At 41.5% G+C, this 18,817-nt stretch overlaps 1 protein-coding gene across 1 annotated transcript in view; it reads left to right on the forward strand.

Annotated features, from left to right (window-relative positions):
* Window positions 1–5,067: 5,067 nt before the first annotated feature.
* Window positions 5,068–18,817, forward strand: part of LOC112254806 (protein FAM53B) — a 43,084-nt gene continuing 29,334 nt past the window's right edge. Inside the window, exon 1 of the mRNA XM_024427685.2 lies at window positions 5,068–5,207. The gene's annotated coding sequence lies outside the window, so the exon portion shown is untranslated. The remainder of the gene's footprint in view (window positions 5,208–18,817) is intronic.

Consider the following 18,817-nt stretch of genomic DNA (forward strand, 5'->3'; position numbering starts at 1 on the left):
AAAACACTATTCAAATAATTCTCCAATTGCATCTGTGGAAAGCACCTTAGTTTCTTCTGGATGAATAGAAGTGATAGATAATTTCCATGCAAATGTTTATGCATCTGCTATGTGATTGTGATCCTGTCACCCTGTGCTGAGGGTTTGATAGTGGTTAGTTTGTTAGATTACGAGGCTGTGAACAGGAACACATCTGGAGCGCTGGTGCTGTTAATGGAACTAAAGCATGCACAATGAACACCATGTTTTAAGGCAGCAGTCATTAAACTGGCTCCAGGAATTTTAGGCCTAAATTATACATTTTGTTGAACAGAGGAGTTTCATTCATCTGCTTGGAGCATGTCATCCTCTTTCAACAGCCACCTGGCATGCCAAGCTATTTCTAGGGCAGGCGTAAGCAATCTGACCAAAAAGGACTGGTGTGGGTGCAGGCAAAAGTCTGAACCCCACCCACACAAGCCCTTACAGGACAAGATTGTCCTGTTTTAGGATGTCCATTGCCGTAGACACATGATCTGTGTCTCTTGAGTCACAGAAGACATACACTTTAAGAATATGGGTAACATGAAATGTAAAGTAGGTTCATCATTTTGCCATCGTCAGCAGGCAACATGTTTATTCCACTCAATGTTAATCAAGAGTTGCAGAGTTGATGCCACTGCCTTCTTGCCACACTAACACCATGAATGCTGTACTTTTATTTAATTCTCAAGTGTGATACAGTAAATATTTATGTTTTTCATTCCATCTCCTTGGAAACGTTTGAGACCTCTTAATACGATTTCCGGGTGCTGATTGAATTACTCCTGCATATAGCTGTGCAGTTTTCCATGCTGGGGAAGCAATGTGGAAGTGGGAGAAATTCCTCCTTGCCACATTTTAAAACATCTGCCGGGTCCCAATGAGACTGTACAGGCAGCTCAGTCAACTTCACAGTTACAGAGTATATGGATGTAGCTATTTATCTCTACGTACAACTATTAAACATTAATTTAGGCTACTAGGCCTGGCCTAGTGTTTCGCTACGGCTACATAGTTTATATAACTTTAGACCTACTACATGTTTCTACATGACACTTTCTTTATCTAGTATATTTTGAAGTAGAACTATGAGTGTATTCAGATATTACTTTGACAAGGAACACTTTTAGACATAGGCATACAAATGGTCATCTGAATCAGAGCATTGGATTTATAGGGCCTAGTATTTAGGCAAGTGTCATAAATTACAGGTTATAAAGGCCTGGAAACAATATGTTTCAATTAATATGCCACAGGCTGCAGTGGTGTGTATTCATGGTAGCCAAGGGAAGCCAGGCTTACCCACAAAAATGACCAAGAAAATGTCCTTCAATTTGCAAGAGGCTGAATGTATCTCACCAGGGAAAGCATCCAAGGGAACGAAACAGCGCCTCTCTGTATATGTAACCCATCTATGCTGTCTGGTCAAAAAGAGTATGCCATTGTTGCCGCCCTTAGTATTGAATGCAAGGGAGGCCAGCGAGCATTTGGCCTGCCTTGATAATATATATTTTTTATAGCCAATCAGAGTTGAGCTCAGCTGTGAATGGTACTGGCGTACAAAAAAGGTGCCAAGGGAAGCCAGTTTGGATTTGGCTTCCCACCAGTCACATCACATTAGAATTCAAACGTCATTGACAGAAAACGTGAATTGTTGCATCTCGTTGTGTCATTGTCCTTTGGTGGCTAGTAGCTAGCTAAAATCGTCCCTTTCCTAAATTAGCCATGAATGGGGATATGGATTTCGACTTGTGGTTTTACTTAATTCTTCGTATTGGCCATTGATTATAATTCGGAATGAACCATAAATTCATACATCATGCCCCTGGCCTGAGAGGATGGAAGTTCAATATGTGGCTAGATGTTGTAACGTTAGGCTAATGTTAACTAGCTGGCTTAGTGAATTGTTGCCCATGAAAGGAAGTTAGGCTAGCGAGAAAGCATTTTAGCCAGGTAGCCTAGGACAACAAAAACTCAAAGCTTGTATGATAAAGTCATAGACTGTTTAGGCAACATGAAATAGTAGGATGGCATTGGCGTTTCTCAACAAGTGGGGTGAGTCAACACATGTTTTTCTACTTCCACACACACAGAAAGAGAAATTAGCACCATGGACAGACACATCATATTTAGCTTATGTTGATTAGACTAAATAGTTTTTGTTATATTTTAGTTGTCACTGTATTAGATGAAGCATAGGTGATTAGATTATGTTGAAATGGTGCTGGAATAGTGGATTCAGCACCTGTTTTCTTTGCGACTTGTAACTCTGGTTTTAAATTAATAGTTGTTTAGTAGTCCGAAAATGTCGGAAACATTAACTTGCTTGACTATGCATTAGGTCATGTAACTGTTTGTGACATGCAATATGTTTTGTGGACTTCACCGGACAGAGGTTGCTCTCTGGTTTTGTGATGAAACAGTTGTGGTTGAATTTATTCTGCAACTTCTCGGCCTTGGCCTATGTATCATGGTGTCAAGGCATATGAACTAACAGGTTATAGAGAGAACAACACAATTATCAAAACGCATAGCTTGTAAAATGTATTTTTTTCCCTGGCTTGCCTTCCCCGGTGATTTTACCCATGCACCGCTAATGACAGGCTGATTCAGGGGCATCATGCACCGCAAAAATCTGAGAGGGCACAAAGTACATGAGGATGGCTGGGGGTGGTCTGGAGGGGAGCTAGGCTCACTGTCTGTAATTTGGAGAATTTTGCAGTTTTCAAACACCTGAAATAGCTTTTTCCTGCAATCTAGAGCCATAATCATTATGCTTAATTCTATGTAAAAAATTTAAAAAACATTCTGTATATCCAAGCATACCTCTTCAGCTGTCTGTATCCTCCTGAATGGTGGTTATTTTTTAAAGTAACTATACTGACCAAAAATATAAACACAACATGAAAAGTGTTGGTCCTATATTTCATTAGCTAAAATGAATCATCCCAGAATTGTTCCATACGCACATAAAAGCTTATATCTCTAAAATGTTTGAAATTTGTTTACATACCTGTTCATGAGCATTTCTCCTTTGCCAAGATAATCCATTCACCTGACCATTGTGGCATATCAAGAAGCTGATTAAACAGCATGAGCATTACACAGGTGCACCTTGTGCTGGGCACAATAAAAGGCCACTCTAAAATGTGCAGTTTTGTCACACAACACAATGCCACAGATGTCCACTAGAGCTGTTGTCAGCTAATGTAATGTTAATTTCTATACCATAAGCCGCCTCCAAATAAATTTTGGAGAATTTGGCAGGAGGTCCAACCGGCCTCACAAGCGCAGACCATGTGTAACCATGCCAACCCAGGACCTCAACATCCGGCTTCTTCACCTGCAGGATGGTCTGAGACGAGCCATTCAGACAGCTGATAAAACTGTGGGTTTGATCGCAGACCATGTGTAACCATGCCAACCAGGACCTCAACATCCGGCTTCTTCACCTGCGGGATGGTCTGAGATGAGCCATTCAGACAGCTGATAAAACTGTGGGTTTGCACAACCAAAGAATTTCTACACAAACTGTCAGAAACCGTCTCAGGGAAGCTCATCTGCTTGCTCGTCATCATCACCACCCTTGACCTGACTTCATTTTGGAGTCGTAACCGACTTCAGTAGACAAAGGCTCACCTTTAACGGCCACTGGCACGATGTAGAAGTGTGCTCTTCACGGATGAATTACGGTTTCAACTGTACCGGGCAGATGGCAGACAGCGTGTATGGTGTCCCGTGGGTGAGCGTTTTGAAGACGTCAACAGGTGAACAGAGTGCCCCATTGTGGCGGTGTGGTTATGGTATGGGCAGGCATAAGCTATGGACAATGAACACAATTGCAATTAATCAATGGCAATATGATTGCACAGAGATGCCGTGACGAGATCCTAAGGTCAATTGTTGTGCCATTCATCTGTTGCTGTCGCCTCATGTTACAGCATGATAATGCACGGCCCCATGTCACAAGGATCTGTACACGATTCCTGGAAGCTGATAATGTCCCAGTTCTTCCATTGCCTGCATACTCACCAAATATGTCACCCATTGAGCATGTTTGGAATGCTCTGGATCAACGTGCACAACACCGTTTTCCAGTTCCCACAAATATCCAGAAACTTCGCACAGCCATTGAAGAGGAGTGGGACAATATTCCACAGGTTACAAGCAACAGCCTGATCAACTCTATGCAGAGATGTGTCGCGCTGCATGAGTCATATGGTGGTCACACCAGATACTGACTGGTTTTCTGATCTTTTTTTTAAGGTATCGGTGACTAACAGATATGTATTCCCAGTCATGTGAAATCCATAAATTAGGGCCTAATGCATTTATTTAATTCACTGATGTCCTTATATAAACTGTAACTCTGTAAAATCTTAGAAACTGTTGTATGTTACGTTTATATTTTTGTTCAGTGTAAATATTATTCTCTGCATCTCTGCTAAAGACAGGGTAAAAGATTGAAAGGAATGTGTCTTAAGTACATTTAGTTATTTATATTCTAAACCTTTCCATCAGGCATGCCAGCTAAGATAGACAAGAAAGCTACTCTAACTTAATTGATATGGCTTCTTGGTAGTTAGGTTCCCAATCTCCCAACCTCAACTATCTGGGCTAGCTAAAGCCAACATCATAAAATTGCTAGGTGGCTTGTAGTATTATAGAGAAACAACAACTACATTACGTGTTTTTTTTACGTGACAAATCTGAAGTGGCAAGTGCCCCCTTGCCCCCTATGGGCATGAAGCCAAGTGAACTAGTTACTGTTAACAGTGTTACTACGGAGTTGTAAATTCAGAATAGTTTGTGGGGGAAAAGGACACACGAGTAGACGATACCAATACGGAGGGGGAGAGTAAAATGATGTAGTTTCTATTGAACTAGAAGTAAAACAATGTGTAATGAATGGCAAAAAAACACAACATACCGAATATATTAAATATTCTCAATATAAGTATGGTTAAGCTGAACTGGAACCAATAATTGTTCCCCCCCGCGGGTGAGAAATGGTTTCGCTGAACGAGGATTTTGTTACAACCTTCTAGCTAGCGAATACGGAGTTTCATGCAGTTGCTCAGTCCCACTGTGGCGGCAGCAGTGCGCATGAGGACCCACATACTTTGCAGGTCCTTTGTTGCGGAAATCGAAGATGACTTAACCTCGACAGACTCTCAGCTGGCCAGGTAGTAAGGCATTAATCCCGGTATCATCTTTACTTATGACATTGTATGTTCATCCTCTTTTGGGTGTCTTTGTTGCCCAAAATTGTTTATTGATTGCTGAAGTTTGCTTGAGATGTTTTCCGTTGCTAACTAACATGCAATAAGTTCAAAGAAGCATACAATATTGTTCTTAGGCTAATTTATGGCTAGAGAAAGTCAAATATTGTCTAGAAACTTGGAAGTGTTGCCTGCTTGTTATCCATGCTTTCATAATAGCAAGTGTTTGGTAAAGTATGATTATCGTGTTCTATTTATATTAAAATGGGCAACTGCACAATGTCATTGAGGAACAAGGCAAATACCGTGTTGGAATTCTGTGCAAATTAACTTGCTTGCTTTCTAGCTGCCTGATGCGCATGACTCCACAGTAGTAGAACAGCGCGTAGTCGTATAGGAAAATAGAGGAGTTGATTGATAGATCATTTGCTTTGTGCGCAGTGGTTGGGCCACTGGGACAAAAGCCTTACTGTATTCAAGGCTCCAGCTCTGTAACGCGGTTCGGTTGTCTGTACTTGACTCAACTCAACCCCTCGCCCTTTCCAACCCGTACTCACTCTTGTGGAGTACTACTTTTTTCTCTCCCCCTCCTCTCACCTACCCTAGGCACCCTCACTAGGCTACCTCTCACCATGCTTGCATACCTTCAGATATACAGAGGGGGAATTGTAGAGCTGGATATGCTATTATTATGGTTGTGCAGGCACATTGAGGTTTGGGCAATTCCACAGTAACAGAGTGATGCTGAGACTCACTTTTTCACTTTAAAATGTATGCGAAGTAAAAACCATTGATTGCTAAGTTTAACAAACCATACACTTATACTGAGTGTACAAAACATTATGAATATTCCCGAGTGGTGCAGCGGTCTGAGGCACTGCATCTCAGTGCAAGAGGCGTCACTACAGTCCCTAGTTCGAATCAAGGCTGTATCACATCCGGCCGTGATTGGGAGTCGGATGGGGCAGCGCACAACTGGCCCAGCATCGTCCGAGTTTGGCCAGGGCTAGGTCTTCATTGTAAATAAGAATTTCCTCTTAACTGATTTACCTAGTTAAATAAAGGTTCAATTAAAAAATGTTTTAAAGAATACCTCCTCTTTCCCTGACATAGACTGACCAGGTGAATCCAAGTGAAAGCTATTATCCCTTATTGATGTAAATTGTTAAATCCACTTCAATCAGTGTAGATGAAGGGGAGGAGACAAGTTAAAGAAGGATTTTTAGGCCTTGAGACAATTGAGACATGGATTATGTGTGCTCCATTCAGAGGGGGAATGGGCAAGACAAAATATTTAAGTGCCTTTGAACAGGGTATGGTAGTAGGTGCCAGGCACACCGGTTTGTGTCAAGAACTGCAACACTGCTGTTTTTTTTTCATACTCAACAGTTTCCTGTTTGTATCAAGAATGGTCCACCACCCAAAGGACATCCATCTAACTTGACACAACTGCTGTGAGGTTTGGAGTCAACATGGGCCAGCATCCCTGTGGAATGCTTTCGACACCTTGTAGAGTCCATTCTCCGAGGAATTGAGGCTTTTCTGAGCGCAAAAGACGTGTGTGTGTGTGTGTGTGTGTGTGTGTGTGTGTGTGTGTGTGTGTGTGTGTGTGAGGGGTGTAACTCAATATTAGGAAGGTGCTCTTAATGTTTTGTACACTCAGTGTATATGCAGAAGTCCACTTTTAAAAATTGCCACTGAACATTTTACAAAAACACATTTACTTGAAGAACAGTGCAGATGCAAAGTTTGGTAACAGAATGACAGTAATATCTTCCTCATTTTTCTATGTGACCACGTTTTCCAAAAACTGAAATATCTACTTTGAATTGAGATTCAAAGATGTCTGAGAAATAATGGGGTATCAGCTATGATATGACACCTTGAGTTTGAAACCAAACTATTTTGGTTATTTAACTACAGTAAGTGAAGTGGATCAACAGAATGACCGTAACAGAATAACATCCTTGATCTGTAATGTACAGAAATGCATAATTATCAATGTCATTATCTTCATGGTGATGTATCCTGAATAAGTACACAAAGCTAGAAAAATGTAATATCCTCCTATACATGTTTGGGTATTATGCTACACACTAGCTATAATTCTAATGAGCCCCTCCCCCCAAACAAGACCAAATGTGGTTGGCCCAGACAGGACCAAATCTGTACCAATAATAAACATCTCTGTTTTACAAGTTTGGACATCACAGCCAATCCAGCAAATGTGGAGGAGGAGTTAAGATGGAGTGTCTTGTTAACGTCCAAAAGCGGAAGTCTCATAACAGGCTCTCTTTCCATTTCCCCTTGTTTGTGACCCCGTAGAGGGTGGTAGAGTAGAGCACAGTAGAGTACAGTAAAGAAAATAAAGTAGAGTATAGAGTATTGAAACTGAATGAGCACACCATTCAGACCAACTTTGTCCAAGTTGCATTTAAAGTGAGAAGAGATAAAGTAGAGTACAGTCCATTAGAGTATATTACATCACTCGTGTGTGTGTGTGTGTGCTCTACTGTACTGAACTCTACTGTAATTCATTATACTGTACTGTGCTCCACTGCAACTTTGGTTTGTGACTAAAATTACTTCCCATTGTGGCCAATTCAATTGCAGTCATTCTGTTACAGATTTTATGGTCACTCTGTTACCAATTTGTGATGCGTTATAATCACTTAATAATTCATAAACAACATTATTGTCAGTAAAAACACTAACTAAATGGTAGGTCTACATTTATTTATTACTTCTGTGAACCTTCATAATCCTCCACTATTCATGAGTGAGATAAAATATGTGGTTTTTTGGTAACACTGACAAGACAATTGGCAGTATTTCTTAAACTTACAGAAGGCATATAGTTTTTGCTAAACTATGTTGATTTTAGTTGGCAGGGGTCTTCATTTCATAATTATTGTGTTTTGTTGTATCTCTAATACCTTTTAAAACATTTAGACTTCTAGTAGATTTTTAAGACCCCTTTTCCATCTGTGTGACCAGAAATCAAAGCCTTTGCTTATTCCTCATTTTTAGGATGGAAAATCGTTGAAAAATGTATCTATGCCTTCTTTTCCCAGAAGTGTAGACTTTTAGCTTCCATTTCACACCTAATTTCCACTTTCATGTCATGCTTTGTGCCTGTAACCCTTGTCTGTTTTCAGGAACTGTAAGTCGAGGGTAATGTGGCTTTATTATAACATTTTATTGACACACTCCTCCGCACGGCGATCTGAGAAGAGATTGATAGTCGTTTGTGGTGTTCCATGAGTTATCACACACACACACACACACACACACACACACACACACACACTGGGCAAGACACCACACTCAACAGTATATTTCAGTCTTCTCGTTTGTGGTTTAGCAGAGGATGGGTGCAGCGGGTATATCTTGATATGAGTCACTTTGTTCTTTGTTTTTGTTGCTGAATGGAATGCAACCCCTAAACTTTTCAGAAAACTCTTCAAATGCAATTTGAACAAAGTTGGTCTGAATGGTGTGCTCATTCAATTTCATGAGTTCAGACAATCAAACTTCTCCTCAACTCTCTAAACAAAACAATCAAAGTTTTGCTGTATTGTTAGATTGCATTGTTTTTGGAGTCTTATTTTGTATCATGGTTGGAGTGTGTAATGTAATTGGGGGGGGTACACTGAATTAAAGTACAACTGACAATGGTACACTTTGACTATGGGTTTGTCAGGGTCGTTTCCTTTGGGACTAGGGAAGTTATTGTTAAGGGTATTTGTTTTTTCCCCTCTGGTTATGTTGAGGGAGAGATGGTTGATATTTGCAGACATCAGGCACTAAATTCCAGGCAGGACTGGTTTTGTATCAGGATGGCCTGAAATTCCATAGAATGCTTACAGTGTAACTGTGTATCTGTTCTCACCTCACCTGCTCTCTCTAGGTTTACTACGGTGGTTATTGGCAAAAAATACTGGTTTTAGTGAATGCCCCATGTTCATAGTTGACCTTTCCCCTTCTTACGTGCAGCCAGGAGGGAATTTACTCGTTCACTTGAAAACTAATCTCAGTTCAACTGGCAAACTAGGTGCAAAGTCAGGCTTAGATTGACTCAGATGCCCAGCTCTAGTATCTAAATGCAAAGGGGATGTTGATATGGGTAGGCCACCAGCCCTGTGTGTGTCTGAGACAGTCTAGGGGCTGTTTGTTCAGGACAACAGTTTATTATGTGTTGGTTCATACTTCTTAGCTATGGTGGTACACACAGTTATGATAACTAAGCTTTGACTTGCTTGTGATAGCCAAAGAAAGCTGTGATACTCAGCATTGTTTAGTTTCACAATGATTGAAGATCTTATCTTCTTTGCTGGACATTTATAATGTTTCTGCTTTTCTAATAACACATTTCTGTGTTCTATTCATGTGCTTTTCTAGTAACCGTTTTCTATGCTCATGCAAGTGACTGACTGATCGAATCCTCACTATCAGTAGCTGCAATTTGGCAGTACGCCTAGACTTTTGTTTTGAGAACGAAAGATATCTCAGTTTGAAGGTCTCAGCTTAGAGAGAAGAAGCCTTGTGAGGTGTTGGTCTGTCACGTGTAATGAACCAGTATTGGTCGGTCACATGAATTAAACAAAATGGTAATGATGAATTCATTATGCTAAATCATGCAAATATAACTTCTCTATGTATAGCCGTACATAAGACAACTGCTGTACCTGTGTAAGAATTTCCACAACTCTTCCTCAAACCTTTCCAGACAATCTGTTGTTATCAAACAACTATGCTGTGTCTAATTTAGTTGTATGCACTTTCAGGGTAAAGTACAACTTGGTTTGTTTACAATCTTGCAGAGTAGGCCTCATTTAAGGAATCTCTGTCTATGTTTCTGTCATGAAGCATGCACATGTGTAGATAAGTCAACCTGTGCCCTGTACATGCCCCTTTGTCCTTTTGGGTGGTGGTATAAACAGTGGGGCGAAAAAGTATTTAATCAAGAAACAATTGTGCAAGTTCTCCCACTTAAAAAGATGAGAGAGGCCTGTAATTTTCATCATAGGTACACGCTACACTTCAACTATGACAGACAAAATGAGGGGGGGGGGGAAATCCAGAAATTAATTTTTTATGAATTTATTTGCAGTTTATGGTGGAAAATAAGTATTTGGTCAATAACAAAAGTTTATCTCAAAACTTTGTTATATACCCTTTGTTGGCAATGACAGAGGTCAAACGTTTTCTGTAAGTCTTCACAAGGTTTTCACACTGGTATTTTGGCCCATTCCTCCATGCAGATCTCCTCTAGAGCAGTGATGTTTTGGGGCTGTTGCTGGGCAACACAGACTTTCAACTCCCTCCAAAGACTTTCCATGGGGTTGAGATCTGGAGACTGGCTAGGCCACTCCAGGACCTTGAAATGCTTCTTACGAAGCCACTCCTTCGTTGCCCGGGCGGTGTGTTTGGGATCAATCTCACGATACATGGCCCCATTCATTCTTTCCTTTACACGGATCAGTCGTCCTGGTCCCTTTGCAGAAAAACAGCCCCAAAGCATGATGTTTCCAACCCCCATGCTTCACAGTAGGTATGGTGTTCTTTGGATGCAACTCAGCATTCTTTGTCCTCCAAACATGACGATTTGAGGTTTTACCAAAAAGTTATATTTTGGTTTCATCTGACCATATGACATTCTCCCAATCTTCTTCTGGATCATCCAAATGCTCTCTAGCAAACTTCAGATGGGCCTGGACATGTACTGGCTTAAGCAGGGGGACACGTCTGGCACTGCAGGATTTGAGTCCCTGGCGGCGTAGTGTGTTACTGATGGTAGGCTTTGTTACTTTGGTCCCAGCTCTCTGCAAGTCATTCACTAGGTCCCCCCGTGTGGTTCTGGGATTTTTGCTCACCGTTCTTGTGATCATTATGACCCCACGGGGTGAGATCTTGCGTGGAGCCCCAGATCGAGGGAGATTATCAGTGGTCTTGTATGTCTTCCATTTCCTAATAATTGCTCCCACAGTTGATTTCTTCAAACCAAGCTGCTTACCTATTGCAGATTCAGTCTTCCCAGCCTGATGCAGGTCTACAATTTTGTTTCTGGTGTCCTTTGACAGCTCTTTGGTCTTGGCCATAGTGGAGTTTGGAGTGTGACTGTTTGAGGTTGTGGACAGGTGTCTTTTATACTGATAACAAGTTCAAACAGGTGCCATTAATACAGGTAACGAGTGGAGGACAGAGGAGCCTCTTAAAGAAGAAGTTACAGGTCTGTGAGAGCCAGAAATCTTGCTTGTTTGTAGGTGACCAAATACTTTTTTTCCACCATAATTTGCAAATAAATTCATTAAAAATCCTACAAAGTGATTTTCTGGATTTTATTTCTCATTTTGTCTGTCAAAGTTGAAGTGTACCTATGATGAAAATTACAGGCCTCTCTCATATTTGTGGGAAAACTTGCACAATTGGTGGCTGACTAAATACTTTTTTGCCCCACTGTATATACAATGTATATATAATAACATTTTGTTGTTACTGTTCTGAACCTATTGCCTGCAAGTCGTCGTGACATTTCCAAGACGTCATCAAATTCGCCACCCCATCCGTTGATTGCGCCTGTTGGTCTGTCATGTACAGAGCTCAAACCTTTTTCCCAGTCTGCCCTGTAGGCTACTGAGATTGCGCACGCCCGGTATCCAAACATGCAAGGCTTGAGATGTGGTCACTGGATAACTGTGTGTAGCTAGCTACCTAATTTAAATGTCAACAGTACTCTCACAGCAGCACAACACTTGATAACATATTATTTACATCATTAATATTCAGTCTGGTTGGCTGACAAGCGTGGCAGAAAGACAGAGAGGAGAGGCTGCATCAACAACCCTAGCACCGACCCAACTCCATCCGGCAACAGCAACCCAACTCAGTCGACAACAGCAACACAGGTAGTCTAGACTCTAGCTAATCATTATAACCTAAAATATCCACACAAGCCACTAACCAGCCAGCCATATAGAATAATATGAATATTTCTAGTGGTTAGAGTGTTGGGCCAGTAACCGAAAGGTTGCTGGATCGAATCCCCAAACTGACAAGGTAAAAATCTACCGTTCTGCCCCTGAACAAGGCAGTTAACCCCCTGATCCCCAGTAGGCCGTCATTGTATATAAGAATTTGTTCTTAACTTGCCAAGATAAATAAAGGTTAAACAAATAAAAATAGATATTATTAAGTTATTATTTAAGAGCATTGACGATAAATCACAATTATTTAAAAAATCTATCATCAATGATCAGTTGATAGCCCACCCTCTTTTCCCGATGTCAATCATGTCTTTAGGTGGCACCGTAACTAGCTTGCTTACAATTTGTCATTAGTCAGTATGAATTTTGAGATATGTATTGAATTTTTTTTTTTGCTTGAGCAGCTGTCCCCTGAAAGGTCTTGTGCATGGCCCTGCAAAGTAGATTTGCATGACAAGCATGATCTCCCAAACTATCCACTGCCGTGTTAAAAATGGGTGTCCTTGATTAAATTTCTTCTTTTTAGCACAGTAAAACCTGAAAGGCCTATGCTGGAATCTGCATGTGAAACACAGTCAAGTTGAACAGGGTTGTCTCAGATAGCTAGACAGGCGGTAGGCAGACAAGAGGGACTTGTATTGGACATGGGATAGCTGTAGTAATTTATGTAGGTAATTAAACCAAGTAGGTTTTTAAAGGGGATCACTGTGTGTGTTTAAGACGCACACATTTGCAAGACCTTTGTGTGTGAGGCCCTCCATTCTCTGAGTGGGCAGCTGCGTGCCTGTGAGCAAGGCACTGTTCCATTCTCTCCCTCTCTCTGTAACCCTCTCGCTCTCTCACTTTATCTCTCTCCACCTCTTTCTTTCTGTGGTTCCTTGGCCTAAGGCATTATGCAAAGCCTCCAGGAAAAAAAGGATTGTTAGCCATGCCTGTCTGTGCCTCTGTGTTGCACACATTTCATTTTAACGACGACCTTTTAACTCTATCTGTGTGACCTTCAGTCATAACTGCTCTGCTTCGCCCACCACGTCAAAGTCTGTGAGCTGAGTTTCTGTGTGTATATAAACACACGTCCTCTCACTGTCATTTGCTTTTATTTTCAGCAAACTTAACAATTGTAAATATTTGTATGAACATAACAAGATTCAACAACTTAAACATAAACTGAACAAGTTCCACAGACATGTGACTAACAGAAATGGAATAATGTCTCCCTGAACAAAGGGGGGGTCAAAATAAAAAGTAACAGTCAGTAGCTGGTGTGGCCACCAGCTGCATTAAGTATTGCAGTGCATCTCCTCCTCATGGACTGCACCAGATTTGCCAGTTCTTGCTGTGAGATGTTACCCCACTCTTCCACCAAGGCACCTGCAAGTTCCCGGACATTTCTGGGGGGAATGGCCCTAGCCATCACCCTCCGATCCTCCATGCTGGAGGGTCATGTCAAGATGAGCCTGCAGGAAGGGTACCACATGAGGGAGAAGGACGCCTTCCCTGTAAGGCACAGCTTTGAGATTTCCTGCAATGACAACAAGCTCAGTCCGATGATGCTGTGACACACCGCCCCAGGCAATGACAGACCCTCTACCTCCAAATCGATCACGCTCCAGTGTACAGGCCTCGGTGTCACGCTCATTCCTTCGATGATAAATGTGAATCCGACCATCACCCCCTGTGAGACAAAACCCGCTACTCGTCAGTGAAGAGCACTTTTTGCCAGTCCTGTCTGGTCCAGCGACCGTGGGTTTCTGCCCATAGGCGACGTTGTTGCCTGTGAGGACCTGCCTTACAACAGGCCTACAAGCTCTATCCAGCCTCTCTCAGCCTATTGCGGACAGACAGAGCACTGATGGAGGGATTGTGCGTTCTGGGTGTAGCTCGGGCAGTTGTTGTTGCCATCCTGTACCTGTGATTCTTGGATGTACCGATCCTGTGCAGGTGTTACACGTGGTGTGCCACTGCGAGGATGATCAGCGCTACAGGGAGACAGGATGGACAGCTGTCTTAGGCGTCTCATTGTAAGGACATTGCAATTTATTGCCCTGGCCACATCTGCAGTCCTCATGCCTCCTGCAGCATGCCTAAGGCACATTCACACAGAGTCAGTAGAAAGGCCTCTTTAGTGTCCTAAGTTTTCATAACTGTGACCTTAATTGCCTACCGTCTGTAAGCTGTTAGTGTCTTAACGACCGTTCCACAGGTGCATGTTCATTGATTGTTTATGGTTCATTGAACAAGCATGGGAAACAGTGTTTAAACCCTTTTCACTGAAGATCTGTGAAGTTATTTGGATTTTTAAGAACGTCCTGAAAAAGGGACGTTTCTTTTTTTGCTGAGTTTATGTGATTTACATGATGCATTTGTAAATGTTGCACCCACAGAGACCGGCTGGTGAGAAAAAAGGAGCCATTCTGGCATACACCAGAGCAACCCCCCCAACCCCCTGTCCCCTGTCAATGATAAGATGCGGTTTCAGTTGAACAGCATTTTCAGAAGGGAAGCATTTTTTTAAAGCCCTGAGGCACATCGCCACATCTTTCTGTTTGTGTCTCATCACTAGTTTTAAATGTCTTCTTTGTATTTTCATCATTACCACTGATTGGTGAGAGGCCTTATGTTGAGATGGACAAAGAAAGGAGACTACTGAAGACTGTTGGGTTCAATAAGTCAGGGTTCAATGTAGTTATATTTCCTTGTGGACCGAACCTGAGAGAGATGAATGACTGTGTTTCTGTCTAGACTTTCAATGAATGCACGTCCCCAAAAGGTGTGTAGGTTGACATCCCATACATTGACTTTGGCTGAAAGAGAACTCCTGTCTGCATGGTGTAAAGTTTCCAGTGTTGTTCTTGCACTGCATTCTCCAGGGACGGATTGGGACAAGAATTCCGCACTGGCATTTTGTACACACCGGCCCACATCACTGTGCATGCCACCAACTTGATAACCCCCTCCAAAATATATTTTTTTAGGGTTGGGCACTATCCAGATTTTCATATCGTCATACCGTCCTTCTGTCATTCCGGGATTTATGGTATTACTGGCTTAGTATACAAATGGATGCCAAAGAATGCAAAAATCCCATTTGGGCGTCTTACCAGAATGCTAAAAAAATTGCACAAGTAATACTGAATTTCCTCGGAGGCTGCTAGCTAAATATGCTAATGGACGCTAACCAAAATAAACTAATTGCAAAGACAGGAAATCCAACTCATAAAGTTATACAGTACCAGTCAAAAGTTTGGACACGCCTACTCATTCCAGGGTTTTTCTTTATTTTTTACATTGTAAAATAATAGTGACGACATCAACACTATGAAATAACACACATGGAATTATGTAGTAACCAAAAAAGTGTTAAACACATCAAAATATATTGTAGAGTTTAGATTCTTCAAAGTAGCCACCCTTTGCCTTGATGACAGCTTTGCACACTCTTGGCATTCTCTCAACCAGCTTCACCTGGAATGCTTTTCCAACAGTTTTGAAGGAAAAGCACTTGTTGGTTGCTTTTCCTTCACTCCTTCACTCAACTCATCCCATACCATCTCAATTGGGTTGAGGTCAGGTAATTGCCTTGGTAACCATGCTGGTTAAGTGTGCCTTGAATTCTAAATAAATCACAGACAGTGACACCAGCAAGCACCATCACACCTCCTCCTCCATGCTTCACGGTGGGAACCACACATGCAGAGATCACCCGTTCACCTACTCTGCGTCTCACAAAGACACTGCGGGTGAAACCAAAAATTTCAAATCAGACCAAAGGACAGATTTCCACCAGTCTCTTTTTATTATTGGTGTCCTTTTAGTACTGGATTCTTTGCCGAAATTCGACCATGAAGGCCTGATTCACTCAGTCTCCTCTGAACAGTTGGTATTAAGATGTGTCTGTTACTTGAACTCTGTGAAGCATTTATTTGGGCTGCAATTTCTGAGGCTGCTAACTCTAATGAACTTATCCTCTGAAGAAGAGGTAACCCTGAGTCTTCTTTTCCTGTGGCGGTCCTCATGAGAGCCAGTTTCATCATAGTGCTTGATGGTTTTTGCGACTGCACTTGAAGAAACTTTCAAAGTTCTTGAAATGTTCTGGATTGACTAACCTTCATGTGTTAAAGTAATGATGAACTGTAATTTTTCTTTACTTATTTGAGCTGTTCTTGCCATAATATGGACTTTTACCAAATAGGGCTATCTTCTGTATACCACCACAACCTAGTCACAACACCACAACCTAGTCACAACACAACTGATTGGCTCAAACGCATTAAGAAGGAAAGAAATTCCACAAATTAACTTTTAACATGGCACACCTGTTAATTGAAATGCATTCTAGGTGACTACCTCGTGAAGCTGGTTGAGTTATGCCAAGAGTGAGCAAAGCTGTCATCAAGGCAAAGGATGGCTACTTTGAAGAATCTCAAATATAAAATATATTTTGATTTGTTTAACACTTTTTTGGTTACTGCATGATATGTGTTTTTTCATAGTTTTGATGACTTTATTATTATTCTACAATGTAGAAAATAGTACAAATAAAGAATAACCCTTGCATGAGTAGGTGTGTCCAAACTTTTGACTGTATGAGCTACCAAATGTAATATGGGCAAATGTAATTTTTGATGAGTTTGGACATTTACAAGTGAATGTGAACGAGAGACATTGTGCAAATGAACAAAGTTTTGATGCAAGCTTGCCTGAAGGAAGAATAGTACTGGCTCTGGAGCAGCATGTGTCAACACTTTGTCTTTGTGGAGTCTGGAGTCACTAGGGCAATGGGCCTTCCTGCTCTGCTCAGAGAAGATGGGGGAGGAGCAGAACGGAGAGGAGAAAAAAACACAAGGAATTTTGTGTTTCAGTTATACTTCTCCACTCGGATGAGGATTCACGAACGGGCACTCTATCAGCAGATAGCTCTCTGATACAGTGCCTTGCGAAAGTATTCGGCCCCCTTGAACTTTGCGACCTTTTGCCACATTTCAGGCTTCAAACATAAAGATATAAAACTGTATTTTTTGTGAAGAATCAACAACAAGTGGGACACAATCATGAAGTGGAACGACATTTATTGGATATTTCAAACTTTTTTAACAAATCAAAAACTGAAAAATTGGGCGTGCAAAATTATTCAGCCCCTTTACTTTCAGTGCAGCAAACTCTCTCCAGAAGTTCAGTGAGGATCTCTGAATGATCCAATGTTGACCTAAATGACTAATGATGATAAATACAATCCACCTGTGTGTAATCAAGTCTCCGTATAAATGCACCTGCACTGTGATAGTCTCAGAGGTCTGTTAAAAGCGCAGAGAGCATCATGAAGAACAAGGAACACACCAGGCAGGTCCGAGATACTGTTGTGAAGAAGTTTAAAGCCGGATTTGGATACAAAAAGATTTCCCAAGCTTTAAACATCCCAAGGAGCACTGTGCAAGCGATAATATTGAAATGGAAGGAGTATCAGACCACTGCAAATCTACCAAGACCTGGCCGTCCCTCTAAACTTTCAGCTCATACAAGGAGAAGACTGATCAGAGATGCAGCCAAGAGACCCATGATCACTCTGGATGAACTGCAGAGATCTACAGCTGAGGTGGGAGACTCTGTCCATAGGACAACAATCAGTCGTATATTGCACAAATCTGGCCTTTATGGAAGAGTGGCAAGAAGAAAGCCATTTCTTAAAGATATCCATAAAAAGTGTTGTTTAAAGTTTGCCACAAGCCACCTGGGAGACACACCAAACATGTGGAAGAAGGTGCTCTGGTCAGATGAAACCAAAATTGAACTTTTTGGCAACAATGCAAAACGTTATGTTTGGCGTAAAAGCAACACAGCTCATCACCCTGAACACACCATCCCCACTGTCAAACATGGTGGTGGCAGCATCATGGTTTGGGCCTGCTTTTCTTCAGCAGGGACAGGGAAGATAGTTAAAATTGATGGGAAGATGGATGGAGCCAAATACAGGACCATTCTGGAAGAAAACCTGATGGAGTCTGCAAAAGACCTGAGACTGGGACGGAGATTTGTCTTCCAACAAGACAATGATCCAAAACATAAAGCAAAATCTACAATGGAATGGTTCAAAAATAAACATATCCAGGTGTTAGAATGGCCAAGTCAAAGTCCAGACCTGAATCCAATCGAGAATCTGTGGAAAGAACTGAAAACTGCTGTTCACAAATGCTCTCCATCCAACCTCACTGAGCTCGAGCTGTTTTGCAAGGAGGAATGGGAAAAAATTTCAGTCTCTTGATGTGCAAAACTGATAGAGACATACCCCAAGCGACTTACAGCTGTAATCGCAGCAAAAGGTGGCGCTACAAAGTATTAACTTAAGGGGGCCGAATAATTTTGCACGCCCAATTTTTCAGTTTTTGATTTGTTAAAAAAGTTTGAAATATCCAATAAATGTCGTTCCACTTCATGATTGTGTCCCACTTGTTGTTGATTCTTCACAAAAAAATACAGTTTTATATCTTTATGTTTGAAGCCTGAAATGTGGCAAAAGGTCGCAAAGTTCAAGGGGGCCGAATACTTTCGCAAGGCACTGTACATATAGATTTTAATTTTAAAATTGGTGGA

This window comes from Oncorhynchus tshawytscha, linkage group LG01 (genome assembly GCF_018296145.1).
Source record: "Oncorhynchus tshawytscha isolate Ot180627B linkage group LG01, Otsh_v2.0, whole genome shotgun sequence".
NCBI lineage: Eukaryota > Metazoa > Chordata > Actinopteri > Salmoniformes > Salmonidae > Oncorhynchus > Oncorhynchus tshawytscha.